This window comes from Corvus moneduloides, chromosome 9 (genome assembly GCF_009650955.1).
Source record: "Corvus moneduloides isolate bCorMon1 chromosome 9, bCorMon1.pri, whole genome shotgun sequence".
Classification (NCBI taxonomy): domain Eukaryota; kingdom Metazoa; phylum Chordata; class Aves; order Passeriformes; family Corvidae; genus Corvus; species Corvus moneduloides.
This window is the reverse complement of record NC_045484.1, coordinates 27808269-27818892: the sequence shown is the minus strand read 5'-3', so window position 1 is coordinate 27818892 and position 10624 is coordinate 27808269. Positions and strand designations below refer to the sequence as shown.

Sequence of the window (10624 nt, the reverse complement as noted above, 5' to 3'; positions counted from 1 at the left end):
ACCGGCAGCACAAGTATTGCCACTGGAAAGCCAGCAGAGAAATAATCAAGCAATTTCAACAAAGCCCCACTTTTTTTTTTTTCTTTTTGTTTTTTTGTAAATAAGAATAACAAAGCACTGGAACAGGGCAAAAGTCTCTGCCTCAGCCACCTAAATTTAGGCTGGACGTGGAAAATGTTCATCAAAACCCTAGACCCAGGCACAGGGGAGGTGGGACACCTGGATACCTCTGCAAGGGCTGGGCCGGGTAGGGATGGAGGTGGGGCCCACCTCAGGGTGATGCCGCCCTGAGGGGGTTTGGAGCCTTTGGGGGATGGAGGAAGCAGCGCTGCACAGCACCAGGTGATTGATCCGATTATGCTGATGGAGATTCTCTCTGGAAGAAGATTGTTGCCTGAGGACTTTAACCCCACTGAGCATTCACTGCTCAGCTACTTGGATAAAATCTGCAATTCTTCATTCCAAGAGCAGGAATGGAGCAGCCGTTTTGCCCTGCACAACCCTTTCCATGCCTTGAAGGTGGCTTTGGACACCCAGATACGATTAAATTCCACCATTTCAGAAAACAACATTTCCTTTAAAGCATTGTCTTTTGGGACAGCAAATAGGGTATTTCTCACCACAATGGTTTTCTACCCGCTTGCAGCAGACCAGGTGCCCTGCAAACCAGATGGCAGCAAGCATCCTCCAGAACATCTCCCCACCTTTAGCACGGAGGCCCCTGGCCAGGAAGCTCTTCAGGGATCTCTCCCTCCCTCCTTAGGACTGTTTGTTTCTGCAGCCAGAGATTAGGATCAAAAGGTTTGTTCCATGCAGGGAAAACGATTCTTCCCACTCCTCCGAGTCAAAGGGAACAGCACAATTAGAAACACTTCAGATGCTTGACCCACGCTCGAGCCTCCAAACAAAAGTTGCAAGGAGAGGGTTGATGTTTTCCAGGCCCAATTAGCATAATGTTGTAATTCCCGAGCTCTCAGGCTGCCTGCATCCCTTCGCCCCGGCCGCCCAGCGAGCGCACGCCGGCACCAGCTCCTTCCTTCTGATCCATCACCATATGCCCGTCTTTTACAGTTCTTTGGTGCGTGATGCTCAGAGAGTGGATAATTAGCTAAATGAATTAATTGACATTCATACTTGTAATTAGCAACCGGTTACAAGCAGCTATTCTCCTTGGGACAGCTAAAATTTCTCAGGGATTGGTGTTAAAATACTGGAAAATCGTTCGGGGTAAGTAACGAGGGCTGTGAGTGCTGATGGTGCCCGGGTTCTGCCTCGGCCGCCGCATGGTAAACAAGCCCGTGCAGAAGCAGAGCAGGCTGTGGAACGTGTTGGATCTGCCGCTGCTGCTCGGGAGGAGGAGAACTTTCCAGCTTCGGAAGAAATCCGGGCCAGATGGGCGGCCTCCAGCCGGCGGCTCCCACCAGCTCCCGGCTAACCCTTTCCACCCCCACTCACCCGGGAGTTCGCAGCGAGGACCCGGCAGTGGAGGCTGCTCATGCAAAGCAATGGGAATTGGATGTCGTGAGTGTTAATTAAACCATTAATTACTGCTGAGCAGGGGGGAAAAAAGTGACCTGTTGGTTTTATCGCTTCTTGGAGTAGTAGGGAGGATGAATTGCTCAGGGGCTTGGCAGTGGGTGAAAGGGGCTGCGGCGTGAGGTAGATCTCGGCTGAAATGCAGGTTTTCTCGGATTTTAAGGGGATGCTGGCGAGCACCAGCCCGGTGCTGGTGCAGCCACAGCTAATCCCAGCACCCTGCGAGGCCAGGAGTGGGACCCACACTAGGGACAGCGTTAGTGGAGACTGAGACCCCAGCCCTCCTGTACTGCTGAGGGAGACCACACCACCAGGGGCTTGGACAGGTTTTCAGGGTGTCCCAAACTGCCCTAGCAGGGATCCCACTCCCAGCCATGGGCTGCAGTCATCACCCACAAGCCCCAATAATCAGCACTCACAGCCTCTGGAGTCATAGCCCCTGAGATAGAATGTGCAGGGACCCCACGCCCCCAGAATGTAGCAGGGGTGGGTGAGCTGAAGGTTTCTTCACCCTGGAAAAGGCTCCCCAAACCTGCGTGCTGATGGGAAGAAGGGAGGCAGCACACAGACAGAGCCATACAAATGGCTTGTTATGGAAAAGAGGAGAAAAAGTGATACTAATGCACTTCATAAATCAAACTCTCGTGTCTTGCTGCATCAGGAGCTCTGCACCACCAAGGAGCAGAGCCTGGGCTGAGGGTACAAAGGACTCCAGGGAGGAGGAGCCCTCCAACTGCTTGGAGACCAGCATTGGGGTGCTCTGCCCTGCACCACCTCCCACCCTCTGCTACCCACAGCAGCTGCAGCAGCTCTGGCTGGCACAGAGGCAGTGCCATAGGGTGCCATAGGGTGGTAGGACAGGGGGATAAACTGGTACCCCACGAGCCTGGGTCTCCGTAAGAGAAGGGCTCTCCCACAGCTCCTGGCACATGATCAGGGCCCCGTCACTCTGCCAGGAGTCCTGTTCTTGGCTCCTCCAAGCTATCAAAGCTTTAGATTTCCCTGGCAGCGCCTGGAGTTTAAAGGCTGGGGAAAGGGACAAAAAAAAACCAATCTCAGAAGAGAGGCAGTGGGAAAGGCTGGGCCAAGGAGCTGTCATGCCACCCCTTCAGCTAGTACACACCCCAGTATGTTCTCAAACACACTGCACAAGACAGGAGGAAGGCTACTTTTTCTTCAGCTGCAGGCAAAAAAAAAAAATCAATTACAAGGTAACCTATTTTTCAACTCCTCCATTGGTATTTACTTAATTTCAAGGCTGGCATGCCCACCATGCCAGGGAGAGGACGAGGGAGGCTGTGTGCCATGAGGCTGAGCCAGGCTGTGGGATTTTGTTTGGGTTTAATTGAGACACCAAAGCCCAAAGCAATGAGGGGTTGTTTGAATGGGACAGAGTGTGACATGGGGCACCCAGGCAGAGCCCAGCCCTGATGGGGATGGGGAGCACCAGGGAGCTCCCTGGTGCTTGCAGGGCAGCAGGAAAAGCCCACTGGGAAGCAGAACTTTCTGGAGAAGGTTTGGGAGGTGCTGGTGGGCCATGTGGGCAGGGACTGCAAGGGGGGGGTCCATGGGGACAGGAATAGCTCCAGGGGTCCACAAGAGCAGAGAGTCCCGGGGAATCCACGGAGACAGGAGCACTCGGGGGGTACATGAGGACAGGGCCATCCCAGGGCAGTCCACGAACACTTGGATATCTGGAGGGGTTACACAGACACAGGACACCCGTGGGCACATGGGGCTAGGACACTGGGGGTACACAGGGACAGGGGCACCCACCGGGGGGGCACAGGACATCCCTGGACACACGGACACAGGATCCCGAGGGTACACAGGGACAGGAACCCCCCCGGGGACCACACGGACACAGCACCACGGGGGAAGACAGACACCCCGGGGGGACACACGGACATAGGACACGTGAGGACACACGGAGACAGGACACGGGGGGACACACGGACACAGACACCCCCGGGGGACACACGGACACAGGACACGGGGGGACACACGGACACCCCCGGGGGACACACGGACACAGGACACGGGGGGACACACGGACACCCCCGGGGGACACACGGACACAGGACACGGGGGGACACACGGACACCCCCGGGGGACACACGGACACAGGACCCCGCGGGTCCCCGCTGTGCCGGCGCCGCCAGGGGGCGCCGTTGCTCTGAGCGGCGGCGCGCGGCCCCCGCCTGTCCCCCCCCCCCCCCCCCCCTCGGCCGCGGCCGCCCCGGCCCCGCACCGCGACCCGCCCCGCCCGTCCCCGCCCGTCCCCGCCCGTCCCCGCGGCCGGGGGCGGACACGGCGGGGGAACGGCGCCCTCCGGTACCCTCAGGGCCCCCACGGAGCGGGGAGGGCCGGAGGGAAGGGGGGGCTGCGAGAAGGAGGGGGCGGGGCGGAGCGAGGCTCCACCAATCAGCGCGCGGCGGTTTCAAGAAGCCCCTTCCGCGCCCCGCCCCGCCCGCGCGGCGCCGCGCGGCCCCCGGGGGGGACACGGGCCGAGGGGGGAGGGACACGGGCCGGGAGAGGGACCGGGGTCCGGCCCCGCTGCCCACCCTGCTGCCCGCCTTCCTGCTGGCGTGGGGGAGGGGAGGAGCGGGAAGGCATCGCACCCACGCGTGCCCGCGCCCGTGGCCGCGGGGGTTCGGGTGCTGCCAGCGCAGGGCTTCGCCTCCGCGTCCCGGGCTGCCGGGCCAGGGTGGCACTCGCCCCCTGGTTATGGTGGGGACGCCCCCCAGGCCTTTATTAATAATGCAGTATTATTAATTATGCAATTTAATTAATTATGCGCATGCAGCATGTACCAGCGGATCGCTGCTGCTGCCGCCGCCGCTTTCATGAAAAGCCTTTTGCTGGTTGGGGTTCTGCACGCAGGCCTTGGACTCCGGAGCCACTTCAGGCACCGGCGATGTTTTGGCACTGGTGATGTTTCGGCCGACGCCGAGCTCCCTCCGGCACCGAGCTGCCTCCAACCGCCGGCACAGCTGCGCGGGTAAACAGGAAACCCCAACGCCGCAGCGCCCGCCAGACCCAGAAACCCCAACCCCACGGCAGGCGAATGACTCCTTCCCAAAAACATCAGCGGCTCCGCGGCCGTGGGGCTGGGTGGGAGAGGGGATGGGTGGCAGCCCCCCGGTACCGCTGGCCGCCTGCCTGCGCCGAGTTCATTTGAATGCGAGCCATGCAGAGTGCTCGCCACCGCCACTGAGGTGTGGAAATCTCGCCCAGATGAGGAGGGGGTTCTTCCTGCTCACAGGTTTAGAGGGGAAAAAAGCCTTATTAGAAGACAGGGAATTTTAGACACCAAATCCAGCCCCTCTCAATGGCTGCGCTGTGCTCCAGGGAGGCTGTGAAATGGAAGGGTTAGTTTTGGAGGGGTGCAGGGAGTGTGTGGTGCCCCAGTTGGCTGGAAACCCCTCTCCCATCCTCCCCATTAGCATCTCCAGCAGTCATCATGCCCTGGAGTTTTGGTTTTCCCATGGGAAAAGGGAATACCAGGCTGGCAGCAACATGAAGATAAAAGAACCTATAGCTCAGTCAAAATTAAAATTCGAAATCCAAACTGCCAGCAGTGGTGCCTGGTGGGAGGGCAATCCTGCAGCAGGCTGGGGTGCAGTGTCCCGGGCAGGAATCAGCCTGTACAGGTCTGTGTCCAGACGGGATGGCAGTGGTGCTCATCTGCAAGAGCACACACTGCCCACACACCCACTATGGATAAGGGCCACATCGCTTCGGAGGCTCATGGAGCCATTAGAGCTACTGAATAGACCGCACCTTTGTAAGTGCAGGGCAAAATCAAGGATGGAAATTTTAAAAATGTGTTTATTTTTACAGGTGATGTTCCAGCAGAATATTCCCAGTGAATTGACAAGCACAGGCATTCTTCCCAGCAATGGGCACCCTAAACAGCCCCGGGTGGAAGCTGCCGGGCTGTGATGGACCAACAGTTCAAGGAAGGGGCCAGGAGAAGGGAAGCTGCTCTGGGAGGTCAGGAAAGGCCAACTAACCACCAAAACTTGGGAGCATTTCGATATCCTGATGAGCCCTGGCGGCAGGGGCTTGAGGGCTCCTTTCTGCTCCCAGCAAGCCAGGGATGGGTGCAGAGATGTCACCAGTCCAGGCCAGAGGCAATAAAGCGCCTGGAGTGATGCAGCAAAACAGGATGGAGTCGCGTGTCGAAATAAATCATCCATGGAGGCAAGGCAGGCAGGAGGAGAAGGAGGAGGTTTTCTGCTCTCGAGCCTCCCTGTGTCTAACAAAGCCTCAGAAACCCCAGGTGGGCAGTGAGAGCCGGGGCAGGATCCGGCCAGCCATGGCCCCAGCTGTCCCAGAGCAGAGCTGGTCCTGGCCAGGTGCCCTGCTGCTCTAGCTCTCCTGGGAGCTGGTTTTTCCATCCCTTCCCAGCTCCCGCGGCTTCACCTTGTGGCAGGCATTGCACAGAGCTGCCAGGAGTGATAAAATGGCTGTCCCCCAAATTTATGGAGTTTATCTGTGAATAACTCTTGGAGGTGAAGCGGCCGTTGAGCTGGGGAGGAGGAAGGCTTTACTTCGGGAAAAACTCTCCCAGAGGCAATGCAGGGCAGGCAGGAGCCCAGACCCAGTTCCAGAGACCAGCAGGGACGTGCCCCACAGCCCCCCCAGCTTGTAGGGCTGGAGCATCGCCGGGGTGAGCTCGCCGCTCGCCCACGCTGGGGGAAGCCAAGGGCTTGTTTCCCATCCGCAGTGTGTTTATTAGGAGCTAAGTCATGAAGAGGCTTTGGCACATCTCTGTCGCTCCCGTGGAGCGTGTTTAGCACAGCAGAGATCGCTGCTTCTTCCAACAGCACGTGCATGCCCGTGATTTCCATGGCGGCCAGGCATTGTGCCCCATGCTCTCTTCCCATGCCAATCTTTTCTTCTCCCCCGCAAAAAAGGTTGTATCAATGAGCTATGGAGCAGCATCCTGATTCCTGGGGAAGCACAGCTGAGGCTGAGCAGGCTGGAGCCTCCCCCTCATGCCCCCTCCCCACTCTGCTGCAGTAACATCCATCCTAAGTTTCTGAGCCTCTTCTAATTTTGGAGGCCGTTAGCAAAGCAGGCGCTGTTGCAGCCAAACGAGGCTGCCAATGTTTCCTTTAAAAGCTGCTTTCACTCCGAAGGACTCTTCTAGATGGTTTGCTTTTAATAGCAGGCTGCAGGGTGGCCCAGCTCGTGGCCAGGGCTCTCTTTGGAGTGAGAAGGGACTGGATGGCATTGCGAGCAGGACTGGGGACGTGCAGGGAGCCACACACATCCATCATGGGCCATGACAATGCACACGGGCATCCCTTTCCCGGTTCAGAGCAGCAAAGATCCTCACCCCCTTGCAGAGCTGATCCCACTGCAGCCCATTTCCTCCTTTCCCTCTCCAACTCGTGGGGAAATCTTTATGGCATAGGGGAACAGATACAGCCCCCAACCGTGGTGATATCTCAGAGGAGAAGGAAAGGCCAGAGGAGCCATGGAGAAGCAGGAGGCAGTGAGGTCAGCACACTGGTACGTGTGAGTGCTTTGAAAAACCCAATTGCTGCTTCAGTACAACCAGATTCAGGAAAATGAAGCTGAAGTGTGAAAAATGAAAGTGAAAAGATAGGAACCAACCCACGGCTATTTATTCTAAAAATACTGACCTAAATACTTAAGCGCACATATAAAAGTAGTTGTCTTTGCTGATTTCCTTTATGAGAGTCTCCTGGTTTGGTTATTATTTCACTCAGAAACCAAAAGATGAGGATTTTTGGAGACACGGAGACTGTGTACTAGCCTGGCACTCCAAAAGTCTTTTGCCCAAAGCTGTATGCCCAAATGTCATCTGAAAGCCCAGCTTTGAAATTCATTCATTAAGCTAACGAGGCCCCGTGGTGAGCAGCCCATGCCTGTGCTGATCAGAATAGGAAAGGCTTTGGCTGGGTCTCGTGCAATGGCTCTTGTGTTTCTCTCTGGGTGGGATGATGGCAGTGGCCATGGGCACAGTGTGGGCATGGCAAAGCCCCCAGAAGAGATTTGGGAACAGAGGGAGGCACTGGGGCAGTGGCCTTGGCACAAAGCATCCCTCAGCTTGTGGCACTGGCAGAGCTGGGCTGCAGTTCCCACCTGGGCTGTTGTACACATCTGGGCTGGGGTTCACATCTGGGCTGTTGTTCCCCCAGGCTGTTGTTGCAGGCAGTCACCAGCCTTTGCCCACTCCTCACTCATCTGGCAGCAACCAGGGCCAGGATGTGGGGAGGCTGTGGGCAGCCTTAGTACTGAGCCTGGCTTAGTACAAAACTCCCTGGGACCAGTGACACGACATGGCCAGCACAAGCAGGGCCATCACAGAGGAGCATCTGTCCTGCAGGCAGCCCTCTAACTAGGTATTTTGGGGTTTCCCACATCCCTGGAGGTGTCTGGGCCAAGTACTGGGGTGGATGGCGAGGGAAACCCAGGTGCAGGGGCCCAGGCAGTGCATGGGGACCCCTGTGCAGTCACAGCCCCCGATGCGGCACTGTGACCTGCTCTGCACGACCTTCCTAGGGGAGATTATGAAAGTGCATTACGTGTGGAGGCAAAACGGATGGAGGAGCGGACAGGAGTGCTGGGTCAGCAAGTCGTGCAGGCTGGATGAGCGGTGAGTGCTCAGAGGGAGAAGGAAGAGACCGTGCTGAAAACAGTAAAGGTAAAATCCAGGGTGGGGGGGAGTGGCTCCCTGCCTGAAGGTCCCAGGGGGGAGAGACAGTCACAGCGTTTCCATATGACAAAGTGAAGGTGCAAGCCAGAAAAACATGGGCTTGATAAAATGGATTGGTTTGGGGGTTTTTTGAGTAAGGAAAAGGGGTGCTTAGTGCAGTGTGGGAGCAGGAAAGGGCTCCTTTTGGAGTGTGGTCTGTGGCCTGGGGGCGAGTCTGTTCCCTGGAGCATTCTGCAGACCAGGGGATGGATGAGTACCAGCTAGGTCCCCTCACTGCCTGCTGGGAAGCGAGGTGGCCATGGATGGCTGGGTGTGAGAGCAGAGCCAGAGCAAGCCCTCTGAGCAGCAAGAGCTGGATTTGAAACCTTGGAGGATGTTGCAGAGGTGAGTGTCCCTGAGGACACTGGCTCCAATGGCAGGCTGCTGACTGGAAAGCCTTTCCTATAGCCCTGAGGTCCCCCTTCCTCCCACAAAACTCCCAGGAGCGATGGAGGAAACCCTCGTGGGCAGCAGAGCCAGTTGGACCACAGCTCACCCTGCAGCAGCTTTTTACCTAAAATAAGGCTGCTAAAATAAGTACCCAAACTGTCACCATGCTCGCAGCAGATTTACAGCTCCACGCACACACCTGGCACCGGTCCACCCTGCTGTGGGAGCACCCATGGGGCCAGTGGCAGCAGGGGGAAGGTGTGCTCCAAAACCCAAGGTCACCCTCCGTCAGAGGCGCTCCGGCCACGTTGCAGGGCGCTAGAGGGGGTGGCTGGCTCAGGGCACTGCTGGCAACACATATCAGGAAGAGACAGATGGAAGAGGTGACAGATAAGGGACTCAGCCTGGAGAAGAAACAGGAGAGATAGGACCCAGAGGCTCTGCCCCAGTGGAGAGAGTAGGCTTAAAACCAGACCCAGCAGAGCTGGATTTATATCCCGTAATGCCGGCTGGGCGCCTGTTCCCTGCCTAAACCCCTCCTTGCCGAGGGCAAGGGGTGAGGAAACCTCTGATGTTGAACTGCAGATACTTAGTGGTGCAGTGGGGCTTCTGCCTGGCTCCCAAGGCAGCTGAAAACTGCTGCTACCCTGGGGAGGCTGCGACCCTTCACCTGAGAATGGCTGACATGGGGCACAGCTCGGAGGCTGTCCTGTGGGATGACTGAGGAAACTCTAAGACAGGCACCATCCCATCAGCTGTAGGGTCTGCAGGCACACACAGCTCTGCTGGCACCCCGTGGGAGGGTCCCTGCTATGCCATTACAGGAGACCTACAGGTAGCACTTACATGTAACCCCTGGCAGCATCCTCAGCCCACGTCGGTGCCCTGCCTGGCCCCACAGAGCAGCCACCAGAGCTCAGCCACAGGGAAGGAGCAGGGTCAGACACAGCGCTGCATGGGAATGTCAGCAGCACTGCTGGGAGCCAGGCTGGGGGTTGTCACCGTGCAGGATCACAGCCCCTGCATGCTGCTTTTCCTGGGGGGAGGGGATATTTCATTGCAAGATGTCCCTTGCAGGGAGGTGTAGGCTAGTGGCAAAGGAGGTGGGAACCAGGAGAACCAGACTCGCCCAGAGCAGCTGGCACTGGCAAGAGGTGGGCAGAGGTGACACTTTGTCGGGGCAACAGGGTAACCAGTTTCTGACATTTTGGGTTTTGCCTTTGCCCTGTTCCTCAGGAGTCAAACCGCAAGTGCAAGTTTGGGGCTTGCAAGTTGTCTGTGCTCCTCAGACAGGGAAGTCCTGCTCCTCGGCTTTATCTCCGTCGCTTTCTCCCTTTGAGCCTTCTACCTCTGTTTGTCTCCTCTGAAACGACAGGAATCCACAGAGTTAAAATCCCAGGAACACCAGCTATGGGAATGCAGCATGATTTCCCAGCCTTCCCTGGGGAAAGCCCAGGAGCCATGTCCCACATGGGTGCTCCTGCTTGGCACTTTGCAGTGCCTGCCTGCAGCCGAGGTTAGCGCAGGAATTGCGGGTGAGGAATCGGAGCCGCCACGCAGGGAGCTGCTGGGGAATAGCTGCCACGCTTTACATTCACAGCCCATCTATTTTGCAATAACTTCACCATGATGTTCCCACATAGACAAGCCTAAGCTAGCATAGATAATGAAATGGGTTAAAGGAGACAGGCAGAGGGAGAGGAGAGGAGCCAGCAACTGGTAGTAAATCAGGGAGAGAACAGGGCTACTTTAAATTCGAGGTTCTGGTGGCAGGGCAAATTTGGTTTGTGCCAAAAGGCACAGGGTTCAGAGGATGAGACGCTGTTGGGGAAGACAGTAGTGTCTCCTTGGTGGGGCCACCAACTTGTGTCTCCCATCAAACCCCACCCTGCTCCTGTCATTCCCCTGTGCCTGCCCAATGGGTGTCACTGGGATTAAGCACAGCTAAGGGCACCCATTCTGGGT

The 10624-nt window shown here is 57.2% G+C and overlaps 1 long non-coding RNA gene across 1 annotated transcript; it reads left to right on the top strand.

The window, feature by feature from the left end:
* Positions 1-688: 688 nt before the first annotated feature.
* LOC116447999 lies at positions 689-7245 on the top strand. Its single transcript, XR_004241779.1, has 2 exons — positions 689-1521; positions 5380-7245. It is a non-coding gene; the product is annotated as an uncharacterized LOC116447999 (long non-coding RNA).
* The last annotated feature ends 3379 nt before the right edge of the window (positions 7246-10624 follow it).